Source organism: Nylanderia fulva, unplaced genomic scaffold, assembly GCF_048542155.1.
Source record: "Nylanderia fulva isolate GAGA-0341 unplaced genomic scaffold, ASM4854215v1 Scaffold5, whole genome shotgun sequence".
Lineage (NCBI taxonomy): Eukaryota > Metazoa > Arthropoda > Insecta > Hymenoptera > Formicidae > Nylanderia > Nylanderia fulva.
The window spans coordinates 3,927,581-3,944,722 of NW_028190587.1; the positions used below are offsets into that span (position 1 = coordinate 3,927,581).

Here is a 17,142-nt window from a genome sequence, read left to right on the forward strand (position 1 = left end):
GAAATGTAACTGCGTTATGTCAATAGAGTTCACGTAGCGTTATTATTTCGCATGATAATTAGGAGAATCATTAGTAACTTTCATTTCTTGAAAGGACATATGTGTACACATAGAGAGAATTTTCTTTTAGAATCTAAAAAACCATGTAATCATGGAACAATATAATATTGGAAGAAGTTTATAAGAGTTTCTCTGATTAAATATTTATATCACAATAAAAAATATTAATGTCCACCACAATAAAATATAAAATATGTTCGCTTAATTTTACTGTGTACATATTAATACTTTTTATTGTGGTAAATATTAATCAGAGAAACTTTTAAAAAATTCTTCCAATACCATATTGTATTACTATGATTTTAAAGGTAAATTCTAAGAGAAAATTCTCTTTGTGTATACACATATTATTTTTTATATATCTTACCATATATGAAAAGTTCTAATTCATCATTTTGGATAACCACAGCATGAAAATACTTCTTGTTAGAATTTCAAAGCAAATTTGAAGTACATTAAAAATGTGCTCGATGTTGTTTTATAATTACGTGACGCGGAAATTTTGATTTTAGTTATTTCTGGTATATTTAATGCGAAATATCACGCGAGTTTAAACAGTTTAATAGAAATTCAATCGTATTTTAATAAAATGTGAACAATCTCTTGTGAAATTTTTTTTATTTTTAGCATTTTTAACGGTTATATCTAGACCTTCTCCATAATAGGGTAATTAGAATAATTGGGGAATATAATTTAGCCGAGCTTTCAAGCCTTCTTTGAAAAAATTAATCCTCTTTAAAATATAACTTTAACCTACTTGCACAAAATAAAGTAGCCGGCGCGGCGGTCTTCCTAAAGGCAATTACTGAAAGCAATTTACTCGTAGTTTCAGGGTGCACTGTAAATTAGTCACGACGAGAGTGTACCGGCGTCGCATGTGACGTGCACAGTACACGTAATTTCCTCGTCGATTATGTTCCAGCAACATAACAGCGCTTCTGTCAGTTTCCTGGCCGCGCGCACAAGATACCAAGGTATACGAAAGCAAGGGTATACGCTTGGGCCAGTCCTGAAGAAGGGCCGCCGGAAGCGTCCCTGGAAAAGGACCGGAAGTATCTTGGAGCCGGCAGGAAGAGACCAGACCTTACGACAGCGGTCAAAGGACCGTTTCCTCTCTTCCTTCTCAACCTCTCGCTCACTCACTCTCTCTTCGAGCTCGTTACTGCCGAACCGTGTCGTGAAGTATAGCACCACAAAGCGAAGTACAACTCTCTCGACCACACGCGTTTCGCTCGACAAGCACGTCCGTAGGGCTGCCCCGAGCACCTCATGTGTCATCAAACATCAACGACGTCGACAATCACGGCGACATCGACGACGACGACGACGACGACAGTCAACAATAGCGGCCATCGACTCCCACGCCAAATCTCATCGACCTTTCAAAGTTCGTAGCAAATGCGACGCTCTATCCTAGGACGGCGCGCAAAGGGAAAGCTCGATTTACAAGAGAGACAGAGGGTGCGAAACGATATTTACTGATACTACTGGGTCCAATAATTCCTCCGCCCTCTCTCCCCCGAAAGCGTACAACGATTCCAAATATATAAAGTCCGGGTTCGTGAATCAGGATTAAAAGATATATACAGCATTTGCGTGTACAAAAGCGCGGTGGAGAGAAAGAGATGTCGAAGATAAAAGAGAGAGAGAAGAGAAGAGAGGCACCCTCGTACCGTCGTCTCTCGTCGCGCCTGCGCTTTTCATCAAAAAGCTCGGCTCGTTCTCTCGGTCCTCGTCGGTCGTAGCCGTGATCCTCCGTTCCGCCGGTGTCGCCCACCTCGAGCTCAGTGAGCCGGTGTGTGAGCGCCGCGACGCCTAGAACAGCACTGTCGTCGTCGAACGTTGTCATCATCCTCGTCGTCATCATCGTCGATTCCCATCGGTGCGGATTTGGCGACGGTTTCACACGTTTTCCTTCATCCTCGTCGTCCTTCGTCTTCGTCTTCGTCGTCATCCTCGTCGTCGTCGTCCTCGTCGTCGTCGTTGTTGTCGCTGTCATCGTTGTGGGGTTCTTTTCGCTCGAGCGCCGTCATCATCGTCCTCGTCGTTGTCATTGTCATCATCTCCATTGCTTTCGATACGCCACGGTGGACCTGGGTGCTGTTTGACAGGCACGCGACTATTCGGAGCGATTCTGGTGCGCAGGAAAGAGAGAGAAGGACGAGTGCAGCATCTCCTACTCCTTTCCTCTTACTCCGTCCATCTGTTTCCTGCAACTCCTCTCTTCTACCTTCTTCTACCCCCTCTTTCTCTTTCTCTTTCTCTCTCTCTCTTTCTTGGTATATATGCACGCTCTCTCCCTCTGCTTCATCCCTTTTGCCACTACCCTCTTGTCATCGTTTTCTCTCTCGTTCTCACGATCAAGTTCATTCTTCGCGCAACGACGTTCCGCTGCTCGTTGTACCGTGTTCGGCCACTGTATCGTCGTTCTTTCTTGGTTATTGTTGCCTCACGTGCTACGCTACCCGGATAACACGGCGCTGCTCGAGACAGATCTCGATTTCACGTCTCGCGAGTTCTCTCGTCCGCTCCGATCTCTCTTGGGAGACGACGACGACGACCGCGCAGCAGAGGGCAAGTGGAACAGCGGACGAGAGCGCGAGGGATAGAGGAAAGGAGTAAGTCAGAGAGAGAGAGAGAGGGAAAGAGATGGAAAAACGCGACACCCAGAAGAAGACGAAAGATGTGTAGACACCTTAGCCTCGTGCCTATCATCGTGCCCGCAGGACCTTCGAGGTGGACATTCGTGTAAGAAAAAATACACTCGCGTGACGGTCCTTAAACTTCACCCCGGGCGTGCAATTCTCGTGTATAGAGAGGGATAACGGGAGACAGGAAGTGGGAGAGAGGACGCTTGTACACAGAGAGGGCGTTAGAGCGAGAGCGCGAGAAAGAGGAAAAAGGAGAGAGTGTGCGAGTGTGTGTGAGAGAGAGAGAGAGAGAAAGAGCGAACGGGAGAGATAGAGAGGGTGGCTGGGAGGGCGAATATGTACGACAGAGAAGATAGCGATGCTCGAACGTGATGCTATGCACGACCGCGAGGGTTGTTCCGAACGACGATGGTAAACCGAATAATCATTTGATTCCTTTTGGATTGCGTGATTTACGTGTAACGCGCAGAGCCACATACTGCGTGTCGCTGCGAGCGCGCCTTGCGGTTGCACGACGGCGGTGATCAACGCGTCGGCGGATGACAGCAAACCCGCGAGGGATACACGTCAGGCCGATACGTTGCGTCTCCGTATATATACGCCGAATCTTGCCACGCTCGCTCGCTCGTATATATATATATATTCGCAAGAAATCATGTCGATGTTCTGCATATATAATCGTTCTTACGTATTTGTCACATTTGCTTGCACGCAACTGTTGGTGTACATTTGCTATATATATATAGATATATACATACATATATATTTGAGATGATCGATGTATGCACGTTGGTGGTGTTATTGTCCGACATCGATTTGTATATCGCGTCACTACTTAGTTCATTGTCGTAAATTAAAAAGAGATCCAATTATTGTATATATATACCGCCGTGAAAAACTTGAAAAATATATATTCTTGTCTTTATATAATACACATCGTCGATCAGAATTTTATATTTTACGCGAATTTTTTAGACATGAACGAAACAGTCCGTCTTGGTATGTCTTTTTTTTATATTATTAATTTTGGCATTTAAATCCCTCGTTTTTCAATTTATGATATTCATTCGTGTTCGCGTTTCTAAAGGTTATCGTGTTTAATTCTAAGTTTTATATATAATATGAAGATTGCATTCGACGTAACATCGTGGGATGAAAATCAGATATATTTTATATTAAATATACGATGTGAATATGGACTGATGATGTAACATGATGTCCTTGGTGTATCTTTGTAATATGAATGCATGTGTCTATATGGATGAGCTTTTATGAAAGGAATCAAGAGCTTTTATATTAAAACGGAAAATTATACTTATTTTCAAAAAAATAATATGACATTTTGTACTATGTATAAGAGCAACACAATTTATAACACGCTTTAATTTATTTAAACTATAGGTAAAACAAAGAGTTGATCATTATATTAACAATGTATATATAATAAATTTATAAATATATACTTTATATGAAAAATCATGCACAATTAAATTGTAAACTATAGATATTTTTTTATCTGTTCGGGAGTAATAAATAATAAAAATTTTTCACTGTCTTTAATATTATGTCATATATTTTAATTTCATTAGAAAAAATACACAGTACAAATTTGTTTCAACCATGACCTGTTGAATGTCACAAAAAAAAGATTCCCTATTATAATTTCAGAAAAGGATACGTTCTCTATCTCAATAAAGATAGTCGGAGAATCGGATCGCACAATAATGAAATGCACCACATACAATAAAAAAAGTTGAATGAATGCGCATAAATTCAATGTGAAAAACGCGAACAGAATAACAGTATTAATTTCGTGTTAAATGTTCTTCTATTGGCTTCGCATACTTGCAGTGTCACTTTTACTACATTTCATGTTTTTCTTTTTTTATTAATGAAATTAACTTGCTGTATTTTTACCTCTTATCCTCTTCTCATATATTTTCCTATCTTTCCAATTTTTTCAGAAATCATTGTATCAAAAATAACCATCAATCTTTTCTTTTTCAATTATGTTAACATATACATTAACACATGTATGTTTAGTATATGATTATATAATTCATTCTTTGAATGTTCTCTATCTGACACGTACAAATAAATTATGAAAAAAATGTTTGCTGCTTTTTATAATTATTAAAAAAAAACTTTATTTGTGCGTATTCAAAGATTAGAGTGAGTGATAAGAATGGTAAGTTTCAACACTATGCTTTATGTAATACTATAATCACGATGAATGACACTTAGCTATCTGTAATTTTCAGATGTGCATTTTATTCGCGCTTTAAAACGCTTAATATTAGTTGAGCCACAAAAGAGAATAATTGTTTGCATTAAAAATTTACATGATAATTGGTGTATAGATTAGTTTTTATAAATTTGATGTGATAAATCATAAAGAGAGCTGACAATTTAAATAATAAAAGTGTCTCAATAATAGAGATGTATAAATAAAAATAATAGAACAAGTATATGCATGATCAAATAATTTCCAAGAAATCTCAAAGCTTTCATATTTAAAAGAAATGATGATGATTAGTCTCTCTCTCTCTTATGATTTTCAATTTTACACATAGAGCGTTGCATTAAAAATGAAATGCCAAATAGATAAAATTTTAAAAAAGAGATGACAAAGAATTGTAAAACTCGCAGAAAAATAATGTGTGAAGTACTATATAAAAACACATGCACACAATGTTTGTATGTAATAACTATAAAACTTTCTTGAAATTACTGACGCGATAAAGCAGGCATAATAGCATAACATCTGCGAAATGGCACCTCAAATGTAACGCGCTATGTAACCGGATATAATCTCGTGGCGAACCTCGTGGACCCTCGACTCTCGAATGATTCATCAGCGCGTTTTACACGACGTCGGGCGAGGAAAGCTGATTATTTTCGGCGTGAATTCAGATAGCTCTCGTTGGCGAAACGGAACGCTTTTAACGGCCGTTACACCGTAAAATAGGAAGCTGATACCGGCGTATCAACGTTATCGCGTAATATGAATTTATATGACGATGCCTTTCTATTACGAGCAACGATGGTGGCGGCGACGGTGGCGTAATATTACCAAGTCGCCCCGTTGTAATGTATAGCCGTATACATGCGGTTCTCTCTCTCTTTCCGCGGCCCATAAAGCGAATAATATAGCTCGCACGCAAAATGAAATATTTCAATTGCGGGACTCGCGTTAATTGCGCGCGCGAGCGCGTCGTTTTAATTATCCTAATGAATTACGGCGAACGCGAATTTCGACGCACGCGCGCGGATTCCGAGAGCGGATCTCTCCTGACGCACGGTCTTCGATCGATCGATCCGGATATGGCGTTCGAAAGGGGCCACGCGGGGAATATAATGAATATGTAAATATTCAACGGTGTGCACGGCACGTTGCCCGCTTGTAAATAGCGAAATGTGTGTAACAGGTGGTGCGCTCTCTGTCTCTCGCCCGGTGTCACGTCGCTCTTAACAATGACATATAGGCCGATGGCGGGCCGCGATGATATAACACCGTGATAGGTGGATATGGGCCTTCGGAGACTCAAAGGCCCCTCGCAACAACGTACGCGATCGAGTTCCTCATGCTTTATAGCCGGTGTTTACGAGCCGAATGCGCGACATACGTCTGTTCCTTCGTTTGGTTGCAACATGCATACACACGCATGCATAGGCGTCCGCAGGATTTTTTTTATGAAGGGGGCATAATTAATTTTTTTTGTTTTTTAATTTCTGTCCTTTCTTCATTTTTTAAATTTATTTTTTTTATTCTGTTTTATCTTCATTTGTCTTTATATTAAATATGCAAATGAATTTGAGTGTTTATTTAAAAGGAGAGCAAATGCTTAATTTTTTTTATTGATTCCAAGGGGGAGGGCAAATGCCCCCTCTTGTTCCCCTCTGCGGATGCCCATGCATATATGTGCATTCGTATATGCAAGGTACACGCGTGCACAAGCAGAGCCTGCGGGCGCAAAAACGTGTACGACGCGGCAGTAAAAGTTAACGGCGCATTCCTACGATCGCACGCCATCGCGCAATAAAAATTTTACGCGCGCCATAAATAATTACAACAAATGCACATATCGTTTCTTCGCGATTGTTCATCTGAGAAGCCTGAATTTTCGGGTTATCGTTCCAACCACTCGTTAGAAGAACCTCCTCGAATCCCCCTTTTGGACCGCTCGTTTTTATATACATCGTCCTTATAAAGAAACCTTTTCAGAACCCTATACCTTTATACAGGAGTTGCGCGAAGCTCGATTTTATGAACGGCATATGAAATGCGCGCCTCGCGCTTTGTGCAACTTCTGCGGCTCTCGTAAGGTTTCTTTTAAAGGAATTTATTAATGCAAACTGAAAGTTAGATGCGTAATTAAAACGAGCACGAGAGAAAATTCAATGATCAAATATACAAGCGCAAATGCATAATTTTATTTTGGTTAATTCATTAATTTAATTTAAAGTTGTAAAATTTTGTTAACGATATACTCACTCGTATGTTTCCCCCAACACATGTTTTGTGAGGGGGAAGAGATTTACATTCTTTCGAGATTATAATCTTCGACGAGCGAAGAGAAACGAAAAAAGTAACGTAAGAATATTAAAACCGGTACGCGATTCGAAAGTTATATATCGGGCAGTAGAGAGCGTATCGGATGCAGCCGGATAAAATGCACTAGCGACGAAATTCATCAACGTGGATTACAGTAACATTCAATAATTCAACTTCTTTTTTTTTACTCGTAATATAAATTCATGTTATTCAGGCTGTAAAATGGATCGAGAAAAAATATACGTTCGAGCATCCCAGATCTCTCTCTTTAGTGCTCGCTTAATTACGTCAGAGCTTTATAATTCGCCATCGAAATCGCGTTGACCTTCGGTGTTCCGCCGACGAAATAATCGGCGGCGGCACGTAATATGACGTAATATAGCAATCGATATCTTTTATGCCCCTCCGACATGCATTGTGTGTGAAAAGGCGCGATCTTTTGCAGGGCTCGCTTAACATCCCGCAGGCTGCTGTCGACTGCGATGTAATCGTCCCTCGAGCTCTCCCATCATCGGCTACGCATTCTCGGGACTGGAAGATGCACGAACGATTTCTGGAGGAGTATGCAATGCGTTCGACGGGCCGTGAGACAACGAGATGAAATCGCGCGGTTATTATCCGAAAAATCTGAATCGATTCGCATCGCGTCTGCAATGGTAAATCTCGGTGGTGATGCGCGATAAGATAATCATCATGATGACCGAACGTGTTTCTATCGCAACGTTGACGAAACAGTCGTGGAACGTATACGAGATGCACGTGTGATCCTGCATCGAGTTGATTAGCCGCTCCGACCCCACGTGTGCAAGCACGGACGCATCCTTCGAGGAGCAGATCATTCTCCAGTGACCGGTGAGTACCTGCTGCTCACTATCAAGTGCTCTTTGTCAATGGGGTTTGCTGTTGAACGGACCGTCTGTAGGCCTCACTGTGAAAACAACTTTCTGAAAAGCATTTTCTCTTTCCACTTTATAAAACAATTGTGTTAGCTAATAATGAAATAATGAAATCAATCATTTATTTAATTATGTTTACTGGTAAATTATCGTCTTAAAATTGCGAATAGATAGTTATTTTTATAGCCATAGAATCATCTTAATTTTTTGGGGATTATTTAATACATTATTTTTGAGGCTGTGCAGATGGTACCGTTTTTTTCGTGCACTTTAATTTATTGTAGAAAATTGCATAGAAAACAGCACAAGTGATTGCTACATTTTTTAAATGAATATATATTTTTTGTGTGACACACACATAATTTTTCGATATATGAAAAAAATCTGTTCTTTTTAAAGACCATAATGTTTGACTTGCAATCACAAAATAACGCCTTTGAAATTACATCTTGATTCCATCCAGTTATTCAGATATTAACAAATTGAAAATAAAATAAAATTTATTCATTTACATGTTCACACAATTCTTACGATTATGCATTATTCATGTGAAATATACAAGTTGTTAGGAGTAACCGTAAGTACCCGTCAACTTCTTGCGCAATAATATATTTATAATAAATGCATTAATAATGAAGGTTCTAACCGAGATTCTAACTATAGAAAACAACACATAAGAATGCTCACTAAATTTTTAAAATAAATATATTATTTTTTTGTGACACACATACACAACACACAAATTTTTCGCTATATTAAAAAAATTCTGTTTTTTAAAAGACCATTATATTTGACTTGCAATCACAAAATAATGCTTTTGAAATTACAACTTGATTCCAATTATTCAAATAAGAAATTGAAAATAAAATAAAATTCATTCATTTACATGTTCACACAATTCTTACGATTATGAATTATTCAATGTGAAATATACAAGTTTCTAGGAGTAACCGTAAGTACCCGTCAACTTCTTGCGCTTTTAAATATATAATAAATGCATTAATAATAAAGGTTCTAACTATAGAAAACAGCATAGAAGAGTGCTTACTAAATTTTTTAAATAAATATATATTTTTGTGTGACACACACATACACAATTTTTTGATATATTTAAAATATCTGTTTTTCCACAAGACCATTTGACTTATTGCAATCACAAAATAATATCTTTGAAATTATATTTTGATTTCATCCAATTATTTACATAAGAAATTGAAAATAAAATAAAATTCGTTCATTTACATGTTCACACAATTTTTACGATTATGAATTATTCAATGTGACATATACAGGTTTCCAGGAGTAACCGTAAGTACCCGTCAACTTCTTGTGCATTAAATATATTGTATAAATGCATAAATAATGAAGATTCTAACATACATATATGCCATTCTGTACATCACGACTTTGACATATAATTTTGTCATGTATCGTGCACCGAATCAAACTGCAATTTATTTATAATCTCTGCAATTTATATGTTATATATTTCATATACACATATTTTTTATCGTGGCAAAAACGCGTATTTGTTTATGCCATTGAATTATTTACTGTATTTGCACATCGAGAAACAGTTTGCTTTCTCGTACGAAATATTGAACGTTAGTCTATCGATTGAAGGGCCGAAAGTGTCAGTGTGATCGTCGATCGGAACGAATTGTTGCGATGACAATTCGATATGCCGCGGTTTCATGAGACGCCAGTATAATACTGAATGTAATGCACGTTAAGCGCGGCTGCGTGTTGCGTATATCTTGACGGGGGCGCAATAAATGGAGGTACGCCGCAATTCGCTCAATATAGGTAGAAGTCGTAATCGTTCTGGTGCGCACGCTATTACTCCTCAACGGCCGGACGTGGTTAATTGCGAGGCAATATTCAAAGTAATTCTCGGTCCTTGGCAAGAATATAGCCTAATTGACCTGTAATCCGACGTGTTCGATCGCAGACGCGGCAGATTGCAGACGGAATAAACGTTTCTGTCTAGAGAAGCCCCAATATTATCGGAGCTCGCGAGACTATCGGATTCTTCCTATTCTGGTCCATGCATTCAGAAGCATCGTTAATCTTTTGTTAGTCTTTTCGCATAGACTTATCTCAGAGTCGTCTCAATTATTTTATCGTCACTTTTTAATAATGGCTCACAAAGAGAGAGAGAAAGAATTTTCTCTTAAAATTTATCGTGAAAATATCTTGATAATCGTAGGACAATATGGTATTAGAAGAATTTTATAAGAATTTCTCTGATTAATATCTACCACAATAAGATATAAAATATGTTCGATTAATTTTACTATGTACATATATTAATATTTTTTATTGTGGTAAATATTAATCAGAGAAACTCTTGAAATTCTTCCAATACCATATTGTCCTACGATTACCATGATTTTTTCAGGGTAAATTCTAAGAGAAAATTTTCTCCGTGTATAAGAAAACATAAAAGTGTGCCATAATTATTATAAAATTAAATGAAAATATGCTTTTGCTATGTACGAATAAAATTCATAAATGCGAAAAGGCAATTTCTTATTAATTCTTGAAAAGCTATCTCGGATAATTGTTACCGGCGAGACGAGATATACTTTCCAACCATCATTTTGCTACTGATATTCAATTCCAGCGAGGACCGTGCGAGAAAGCATAATTAACGCCGTCGGATTGTAAATTCACTCTAGTATAAATATTTGCATCTCGGAACTCCGCGCACAAAGCTTGCATACATTTGAATATATCTTCTTTCCGCGGAGATTCCGCGGGCGAAGCGCGCATATCGCCGATACGACTCTACATCGAGCTCGGAGGTTTATTTCAATCTCGGTAATTCGTGACGTTGATCTTCTTGGATCTACAAAATTAAAGCGAATTGACGAAGAGTGGTGGAGCCAAAGAAACAGAATGAAAATGAAGCAATGATTTTCTAATATTTTTAAATTTCGAAAACAGCATGAGCCATGAATCTCATTAAAACGTATAGAAGGAATCGCGAATATGATATAAAAAAAGAGAATAATTTTTATAATTAAAAAATAGATAGATTTGCTATATATTTTCTCTATACTTTCTTTATTTAATTTTTTTCTAATTTAACACACAATATATCAATTTTGTTAAGAAAAAAATTATTTCTTAAAAATGTTTTAAATTATATTTTGATTTATCGATTGCTTTTTTGCGACAAAAAGATTTAGGATTAATAAACATTCGAGATTAATATTTGAAAAAAATAATTTCTTATAAAATGTTTTAAATTCCTAATTCCTATATCATAAACATAATATTTTATTATATCCTCATATCTGTAGGAAATATTTTGTCCTATTTTTAGTAAACCAGTCTATATAATGATTAGTCTTGCTAATTTATAAATTGTTGAATTCTATTGTAATTTAACAATTCGCCTTTCGCCATTTTCGAAATAAATGGTCCATTTAATTCCTGTAATTTCTGTAATTGTCGTAATTTTCCAATGGACCGCACCGTCATTCGATTATCGGCGTAACGAATTTTCTTGCGAATTGACTTTAACCCTTGGTGCCGCAGCGTAATTTCTAGAAATGGTTTGACATTTAAATATCTCCTTTTATTTTGACAATAGCAGTATTGCGTAAATGTAATCACCAACTTTCGTCAGTTTTAACGTTATATAAATAACGTTATATAAATATTCACAAAATAATCTTTAATTATTTAAATGACAATCTCAAATATTAATCTCGAATGTTTATTAATCCTAAATCCCTTTGTCGCCAAAAAGCAATTGATAAATTGAAATGTAACGCACAGTAATATAAAACGAATAATATATAAAACCTTTTACTTTAAACTCTCTTCGTAATTCCATTTGTAATTTCTCAAATTGACATCTCGGATCGATATGATTTTGATAAGATTAGATTTCTATCAGATTCTACCGATAAGTACGAGATAAGGAAATTCCGTTTTCTCGTAACGACGGAAACACAACAATCAGCATAAGGTATATTTTTCCGTTCCCGTAGCATCGAGATTGAACTTGCCGAAATAACAACGATTTCAATACTTGCGCTTTTATAGCACGCACGAATAAAACGATTCCCAAAGTGCAGAGAGGATAGAGTCGTCGAAATCGAGGCGAGGGTTTCAAGCAAACCCAAGCTCGGGATGAGCGAGCCGGAGTCAATGAACTTCTCGCGTTTACGTAACCCCCGGTCGTGTGTAAACATATCGATCTCTCTCCGTAGAAGCATGAGCGTATATTGTAGCTTTATTTCGTCGTAAAATTGTCGAATGACGAGACTACTTGGACAGGATCAAATCGACGCTCGTCCTTGGCTTTTTTTTTCAAGAATCAATTTTCGCGCCAATATTCGCGCGCGTTCCAATTCGCGCGTTCCGCGTATTCATATCGCGCGCGTCGCAGCGATATATCGTATTACGTCACAGGTCACAGCCGCCTAAATATTCTCAAATGACGGGCGACCTCGCACGCGCGGCTCGTACGTCGGGAATGCTTTTTTACTCGCGCCAGAAATTCGATCGCGCGCAAAAAAGTACTGCGAGAAACGCATCGAAAGTGCGAAAGTGTGTTTGCCATACGTCTGGCGGTTTCTTGTTTCGTCGCGCAATGTTGTACAACTTTATCCTCCGACGAGGCGTCCGGTTAACCTATCGACGCGACGCGACGCGAAGTTGGCGCGCCACATGCTTGGAACATTTTTCGAAGAGAATCACGTGAGTAATGTGATAAACTTTTCGGAAAGGGAATTAGCTTTTTTTTTAGAAATATTTCTTTCCACTCTATAATCCGTCTGAATTCTTTCGATAAAATGTCTCGTATGCTAATTTCTTAATAATTTTGCCAAGAAAGATATTATTTCCCCCTGACTTGCAAAATTCTCGAGTCGATGCTCGTTTCGCGTTCGCGCCCTTTTAGTTCCCGCATACGCATCGTCGCATTCCAATTCGCGCGGTCCGCGCTTCAATCGCGAACGCTCGGCGGCATACGTCACAGTTAATTAAATATTCTCAAGCGATCGCGCGCGCGGCGTACAGAACGGAAATGTTTTTTTACCCCGCGTGCGGAATTCTCTTTCACGGTCACGCGCGAAAAATACCGCGAGAGACGCGTTAAAATGTGAATACGTTTTTCGTGTGTCTGGTGCTTCATGTTTCGCCTTCATCCAGCATCCTAATCTATCGGCATCGGCGTCGTTTGACGTAGGATTCATATTTCGGTAAGCGGAGCATTTTCTTAACGAGGATTATGTAAGTAATGCAATAAACTTTTCAAACAAGTATACTGCGACATTGATTTTGTTCGAATATGAACATGGAGTAAAAGTGCGAGAAAACTGAGACTTATTTTTTGTACAAATTTTGTACAATTATGAATTGAAAGAATTTCTAATAAATATCAAGTTTTATACAAAGAAAATGAGATAATATATCTTTCCTGAAAAATTATTAATATTCATGCACTGAAAAAAAATTGCTAACTTGACTAAATCGTTCAACTAAATATTTTGTTAATTGAATATATAAAAATATTTAAATCCAATATAACATATTAAATCTACACAGCGAGAATTTCTTCTTAGAATTTATCTTAAAAATTATGGTTATCGTGGGACAATATGGTATTGAAAGAATTTTATAAGAGTTTCTCTGATTAATATTTACCACAATGAAAAATACGAGGAAAAATATTAATATCTATCACAAGATATAAAATATGTTTGATTAATTTTACTATGTATATATTAATATTTTTATTGTGATAAATATTAATCAAAGAAACTTATAAAATTCTTCCAATATCATATTGTTGTCCCACGATTACCATGATTTTCATGGTATTTACCAATTTTTTTTCAGTACCTATATGTATAAGATGTTCTACTGAAAAAATTAAAGTAGGATAAAACAAATAAAAAATACAGCTAATATAAAAATCAAAGTTTTGTTTGCTTAAATCCATTTCTAATTAAGCTTGTATTTTTTCTTATTCTATTCGGTTTTAATTTTTGTAGTAAAATATATCGCACACATGAATAATAATAATTTTTCAGAAAAGACATATTACCTCATTTTCTTTGTATAAAACTCGAAACTTAGCCAAATATCTTCAACTTATACTCTTGACACGTACAAAGAGTTTATTTCCACACCGTCTTAAATCTATATTTTAAAGAATGGAGCTTATAAGCTTATATACATTATATACAAAACTTCTCATAGTGAGCATCGGAAAAAGTTAACAATTGCAATGCTAGAAAAATTACTTACCGAATTCTCGAAATCCGGATCGTGTAAACTTCTCGGTAATCAATTTGATAGTTTATTGCGTTTCTCCAATGCATAGCTGATTTTTGAATCGTCGTTATTGACACTATTTCACAAAATAAACGCACTTGTCAGGAATTTCGCGATAGCAATAATATGGTTCTTTGAACATCACTCACTAATATATGTTATTTCGTCGTTGTCGCGCTCATCTCGTATGATACATCGTGAACTGTATAAATATTATGACGATTCGTCCTTTTCAATGTCACGTTAATTTTGTTAAGCACATTCTGCATGAAATAATTTTGCCATTACCACACTCTCATTATACGAATTTACAATTAGATGCGAAATAGTCGAGATATTCATTGTTAATTGTTGATCTCAATTGCCGAACAAATCGTAATTATCATTAATGAAAGGAATAACAAAAATATTTACATTCCAAAACATAGCAATTTTGTTTATTAAACATGGCACGCGATGCGCGAAATAACAATTAATTATTAATTTCGTTAAGCATTAATTTATTATTTCTCGTGATTGGAAGTCATTAGAATAAATTAATTGATCAATTGCTATTAATTGTCAACAAGGCAACAGATACAGATACAGATATATTAAGAGAGAAATGGGCGAAATTCAACCCCGTGAATGATCATCGTTTATTACTTTCACAATGTCGTTGCATCAGTGAGACTCGACGAGACGCGAAATCTCGTTAAATAGCCGTTGATTCCACAATTAAAGTTAACTCGGTTACGTGACAATCGCTTGTAATTTAATCAGCACACATAGTTACTCATTTCCATTATTTTACATAATATCAAGTGGCTATACCAAAGCTCTAATTAACGTAGTCATATATATAATAGTACAATGTGGCTCTTTGCCGCAGTCTATGTTCTCATAGCGGTAAAAAAAATTACACCACGTGCGTGGAGGAATTCGCGATACATTGTCGCGAAAGCGGCTATAAATTCGCGAAATTCGTTGAAGCGAAAATTTATACCAAAACGTTCGTGTCCCACGATACGCCTCTATACATACAGGGTGTTCTACAATTTAAGTGAATTTCATTTTTACGATATACATTCTTCGAATTTAATTCGATTTTAGAAATAAATGTTTACAACGCAAAGATTTTTCGTTCAAATAATAATAAGCACTATCTTTTTTATATGTTAATTATATTGACTGATTAAACTCTTGGAATTAAAATTCCGAGAAAGAAACGATAACGCATTTGCGGATTTAAAGGAAAGATAAAGTTTTATTTATCGAATACGCTAGAGATCTCGTATATTCAATATTTTCTAGCAACATTTTAATATAAAAACATTTTATTATAAAAAAGCTATTTTTTATGAGCATATATGTCACAAAAAAAGGAGATTTTATCTCAATCATTTATATATATTCCTATTAATATCAATTCTCTAAACAGCTCTGCACAATAGGAAAATTTGTGTTTTCTTGTTAAAAATGGTTCTCGTTAAAATTTGTGTGTTAAATATTTGACACATTCATGTGTTAATTTAACATATTGTGTTAATTGAACTTTAATATTAAATTATTAAAACAATTGAAAAAAGATGTAAAAATAACACAATGTGCATCTATTTTTAATTTTACACAATAAATATGTTCTGTTTCATTAGTGACAAGAGATTTATCTGTTAAAATTAACATAAAAGGAAATGTTAATTTTTTAATTTTACAATATAAGTGGGAATAATAAAATCTAAAATGAACATATATTTAGTTAATTTTTACATATTAAAACTACATTAAATTTACACAAAATTTCTTTTAAATTACTTGAAGTTTTGCATTTATTTTGTCTTAAAATATATTAACACAGTATTCGTATCTCCATTTAACATATCCATATATTGTTAAATTAACAGAAAAATTTAATCGTTTGAGACATGTGAGAGATATATCTATTAAACACAAATTTTTCAACAGTGACCGATCGATCGCAGTAGTTCGATCAGGAATGAAAGGACATTAAGATCGCGTGATTCCGAGACACTCTGTATACATGCGTGCGCTACACGTGACCGGCTGATATACGGCGGGTCGCAGCGTAGCACGGGCACGACACCGAATTTAATAACGCGGAACTGCGCTCGACGCGACGAGGTGCGACGTCGCGCGGTCCATACAATCGGGACAATCAACGTCGTCGAGCGGCCATTAGCCCGCGATTACGGGGCGACTTTATTACACGACTGCCACTTCTAACGCAGGACGCACAATCGGCGGCATTATCGGTGGAACGGCGGTTCTCGCGGGTGCTCTCGTACAGAGAGGGATGAACGAACGAACGAACGACCGACGTTGGCGAGTGTGCTCTATCCCGGCGATCGGATTTGCCTCGCAGCGGGCACTCGAGCGGAATCGTTTTCGCTCGGGGCGAAACGAGCGCTATCGGGCCCGCGTCTTAAAGCGGCACGTTTAATCGACGGCTGTCACTTAAAGGGGAAATGACGAGATGTTTAACGAACGGAGGCTCCTGCCTGCGTATCGATCGCACGATTCGCACGCGACGCGTTCCTTCCTCTCGCGTTTCTTCTTTCTTTTAATCAGCTTTTTTTAGATCTCTTTATATATCTTTGTCAGGATACACGAGCTTAAAAAAAATTTGTTTGTGCGAGGATAAATGATATACATATAGTCACAAATAATAAAATTCTTCGATAAG

At 36.8% G+C, this 17,142-nt stretch overlaps 2 protein-coding genes across 6 annotated transcripts in view; one reads left to right on the plus strand and one right to left on the minus strand.

Moving 5' to 3' along the window:
* LOC114941691 (uncharacterized) overlaps window positions 1–15,277 on the minus strand; it is a 34,083-nt gene extending 18,806 nt beyond the window's left edge. The window contains exons 1-2 of the mRNA XM_029316760.2: window positions 15,105–15,277; window positions 14,433–14,722 (exon numbers count right to left, since the gene is read on the minus strand). The gene's annotated coding sequence lies outside the window, so the exon portion shown is untranslated. The remainder of the gene's footprint in view (window positions 1–14,432; window positions 14,723–15,104) is intronic.
* Window positions 1–17,142, plus strand: part of LOC114941695 (melatonin receptor type 1B) — a 162,720-nt gene that overhangs the window by 3,474 nt on the left and 142,104 nt on the right. Inside the window, exons 1-3 of one of the 5 annotated variants that reach the window (XM_085486953.1) lie at window positions 1,775–1,942; window positions 2,554–2,808; window positions 7,712–8,118. The gene's annotated coding sequence lies outside the window, so the exon portion shown is untranslated. Of the gene's footprint in view, window positions 1–1,774; window positions 3,123–7,711; window positions 8,119–17,142 lie in introns of those variants that run through there. The other 4 variants (XM_029316772.2, XM_029316770.2, XM_029316774.2 and 1 more) reach the window with 4 other exon arrangements.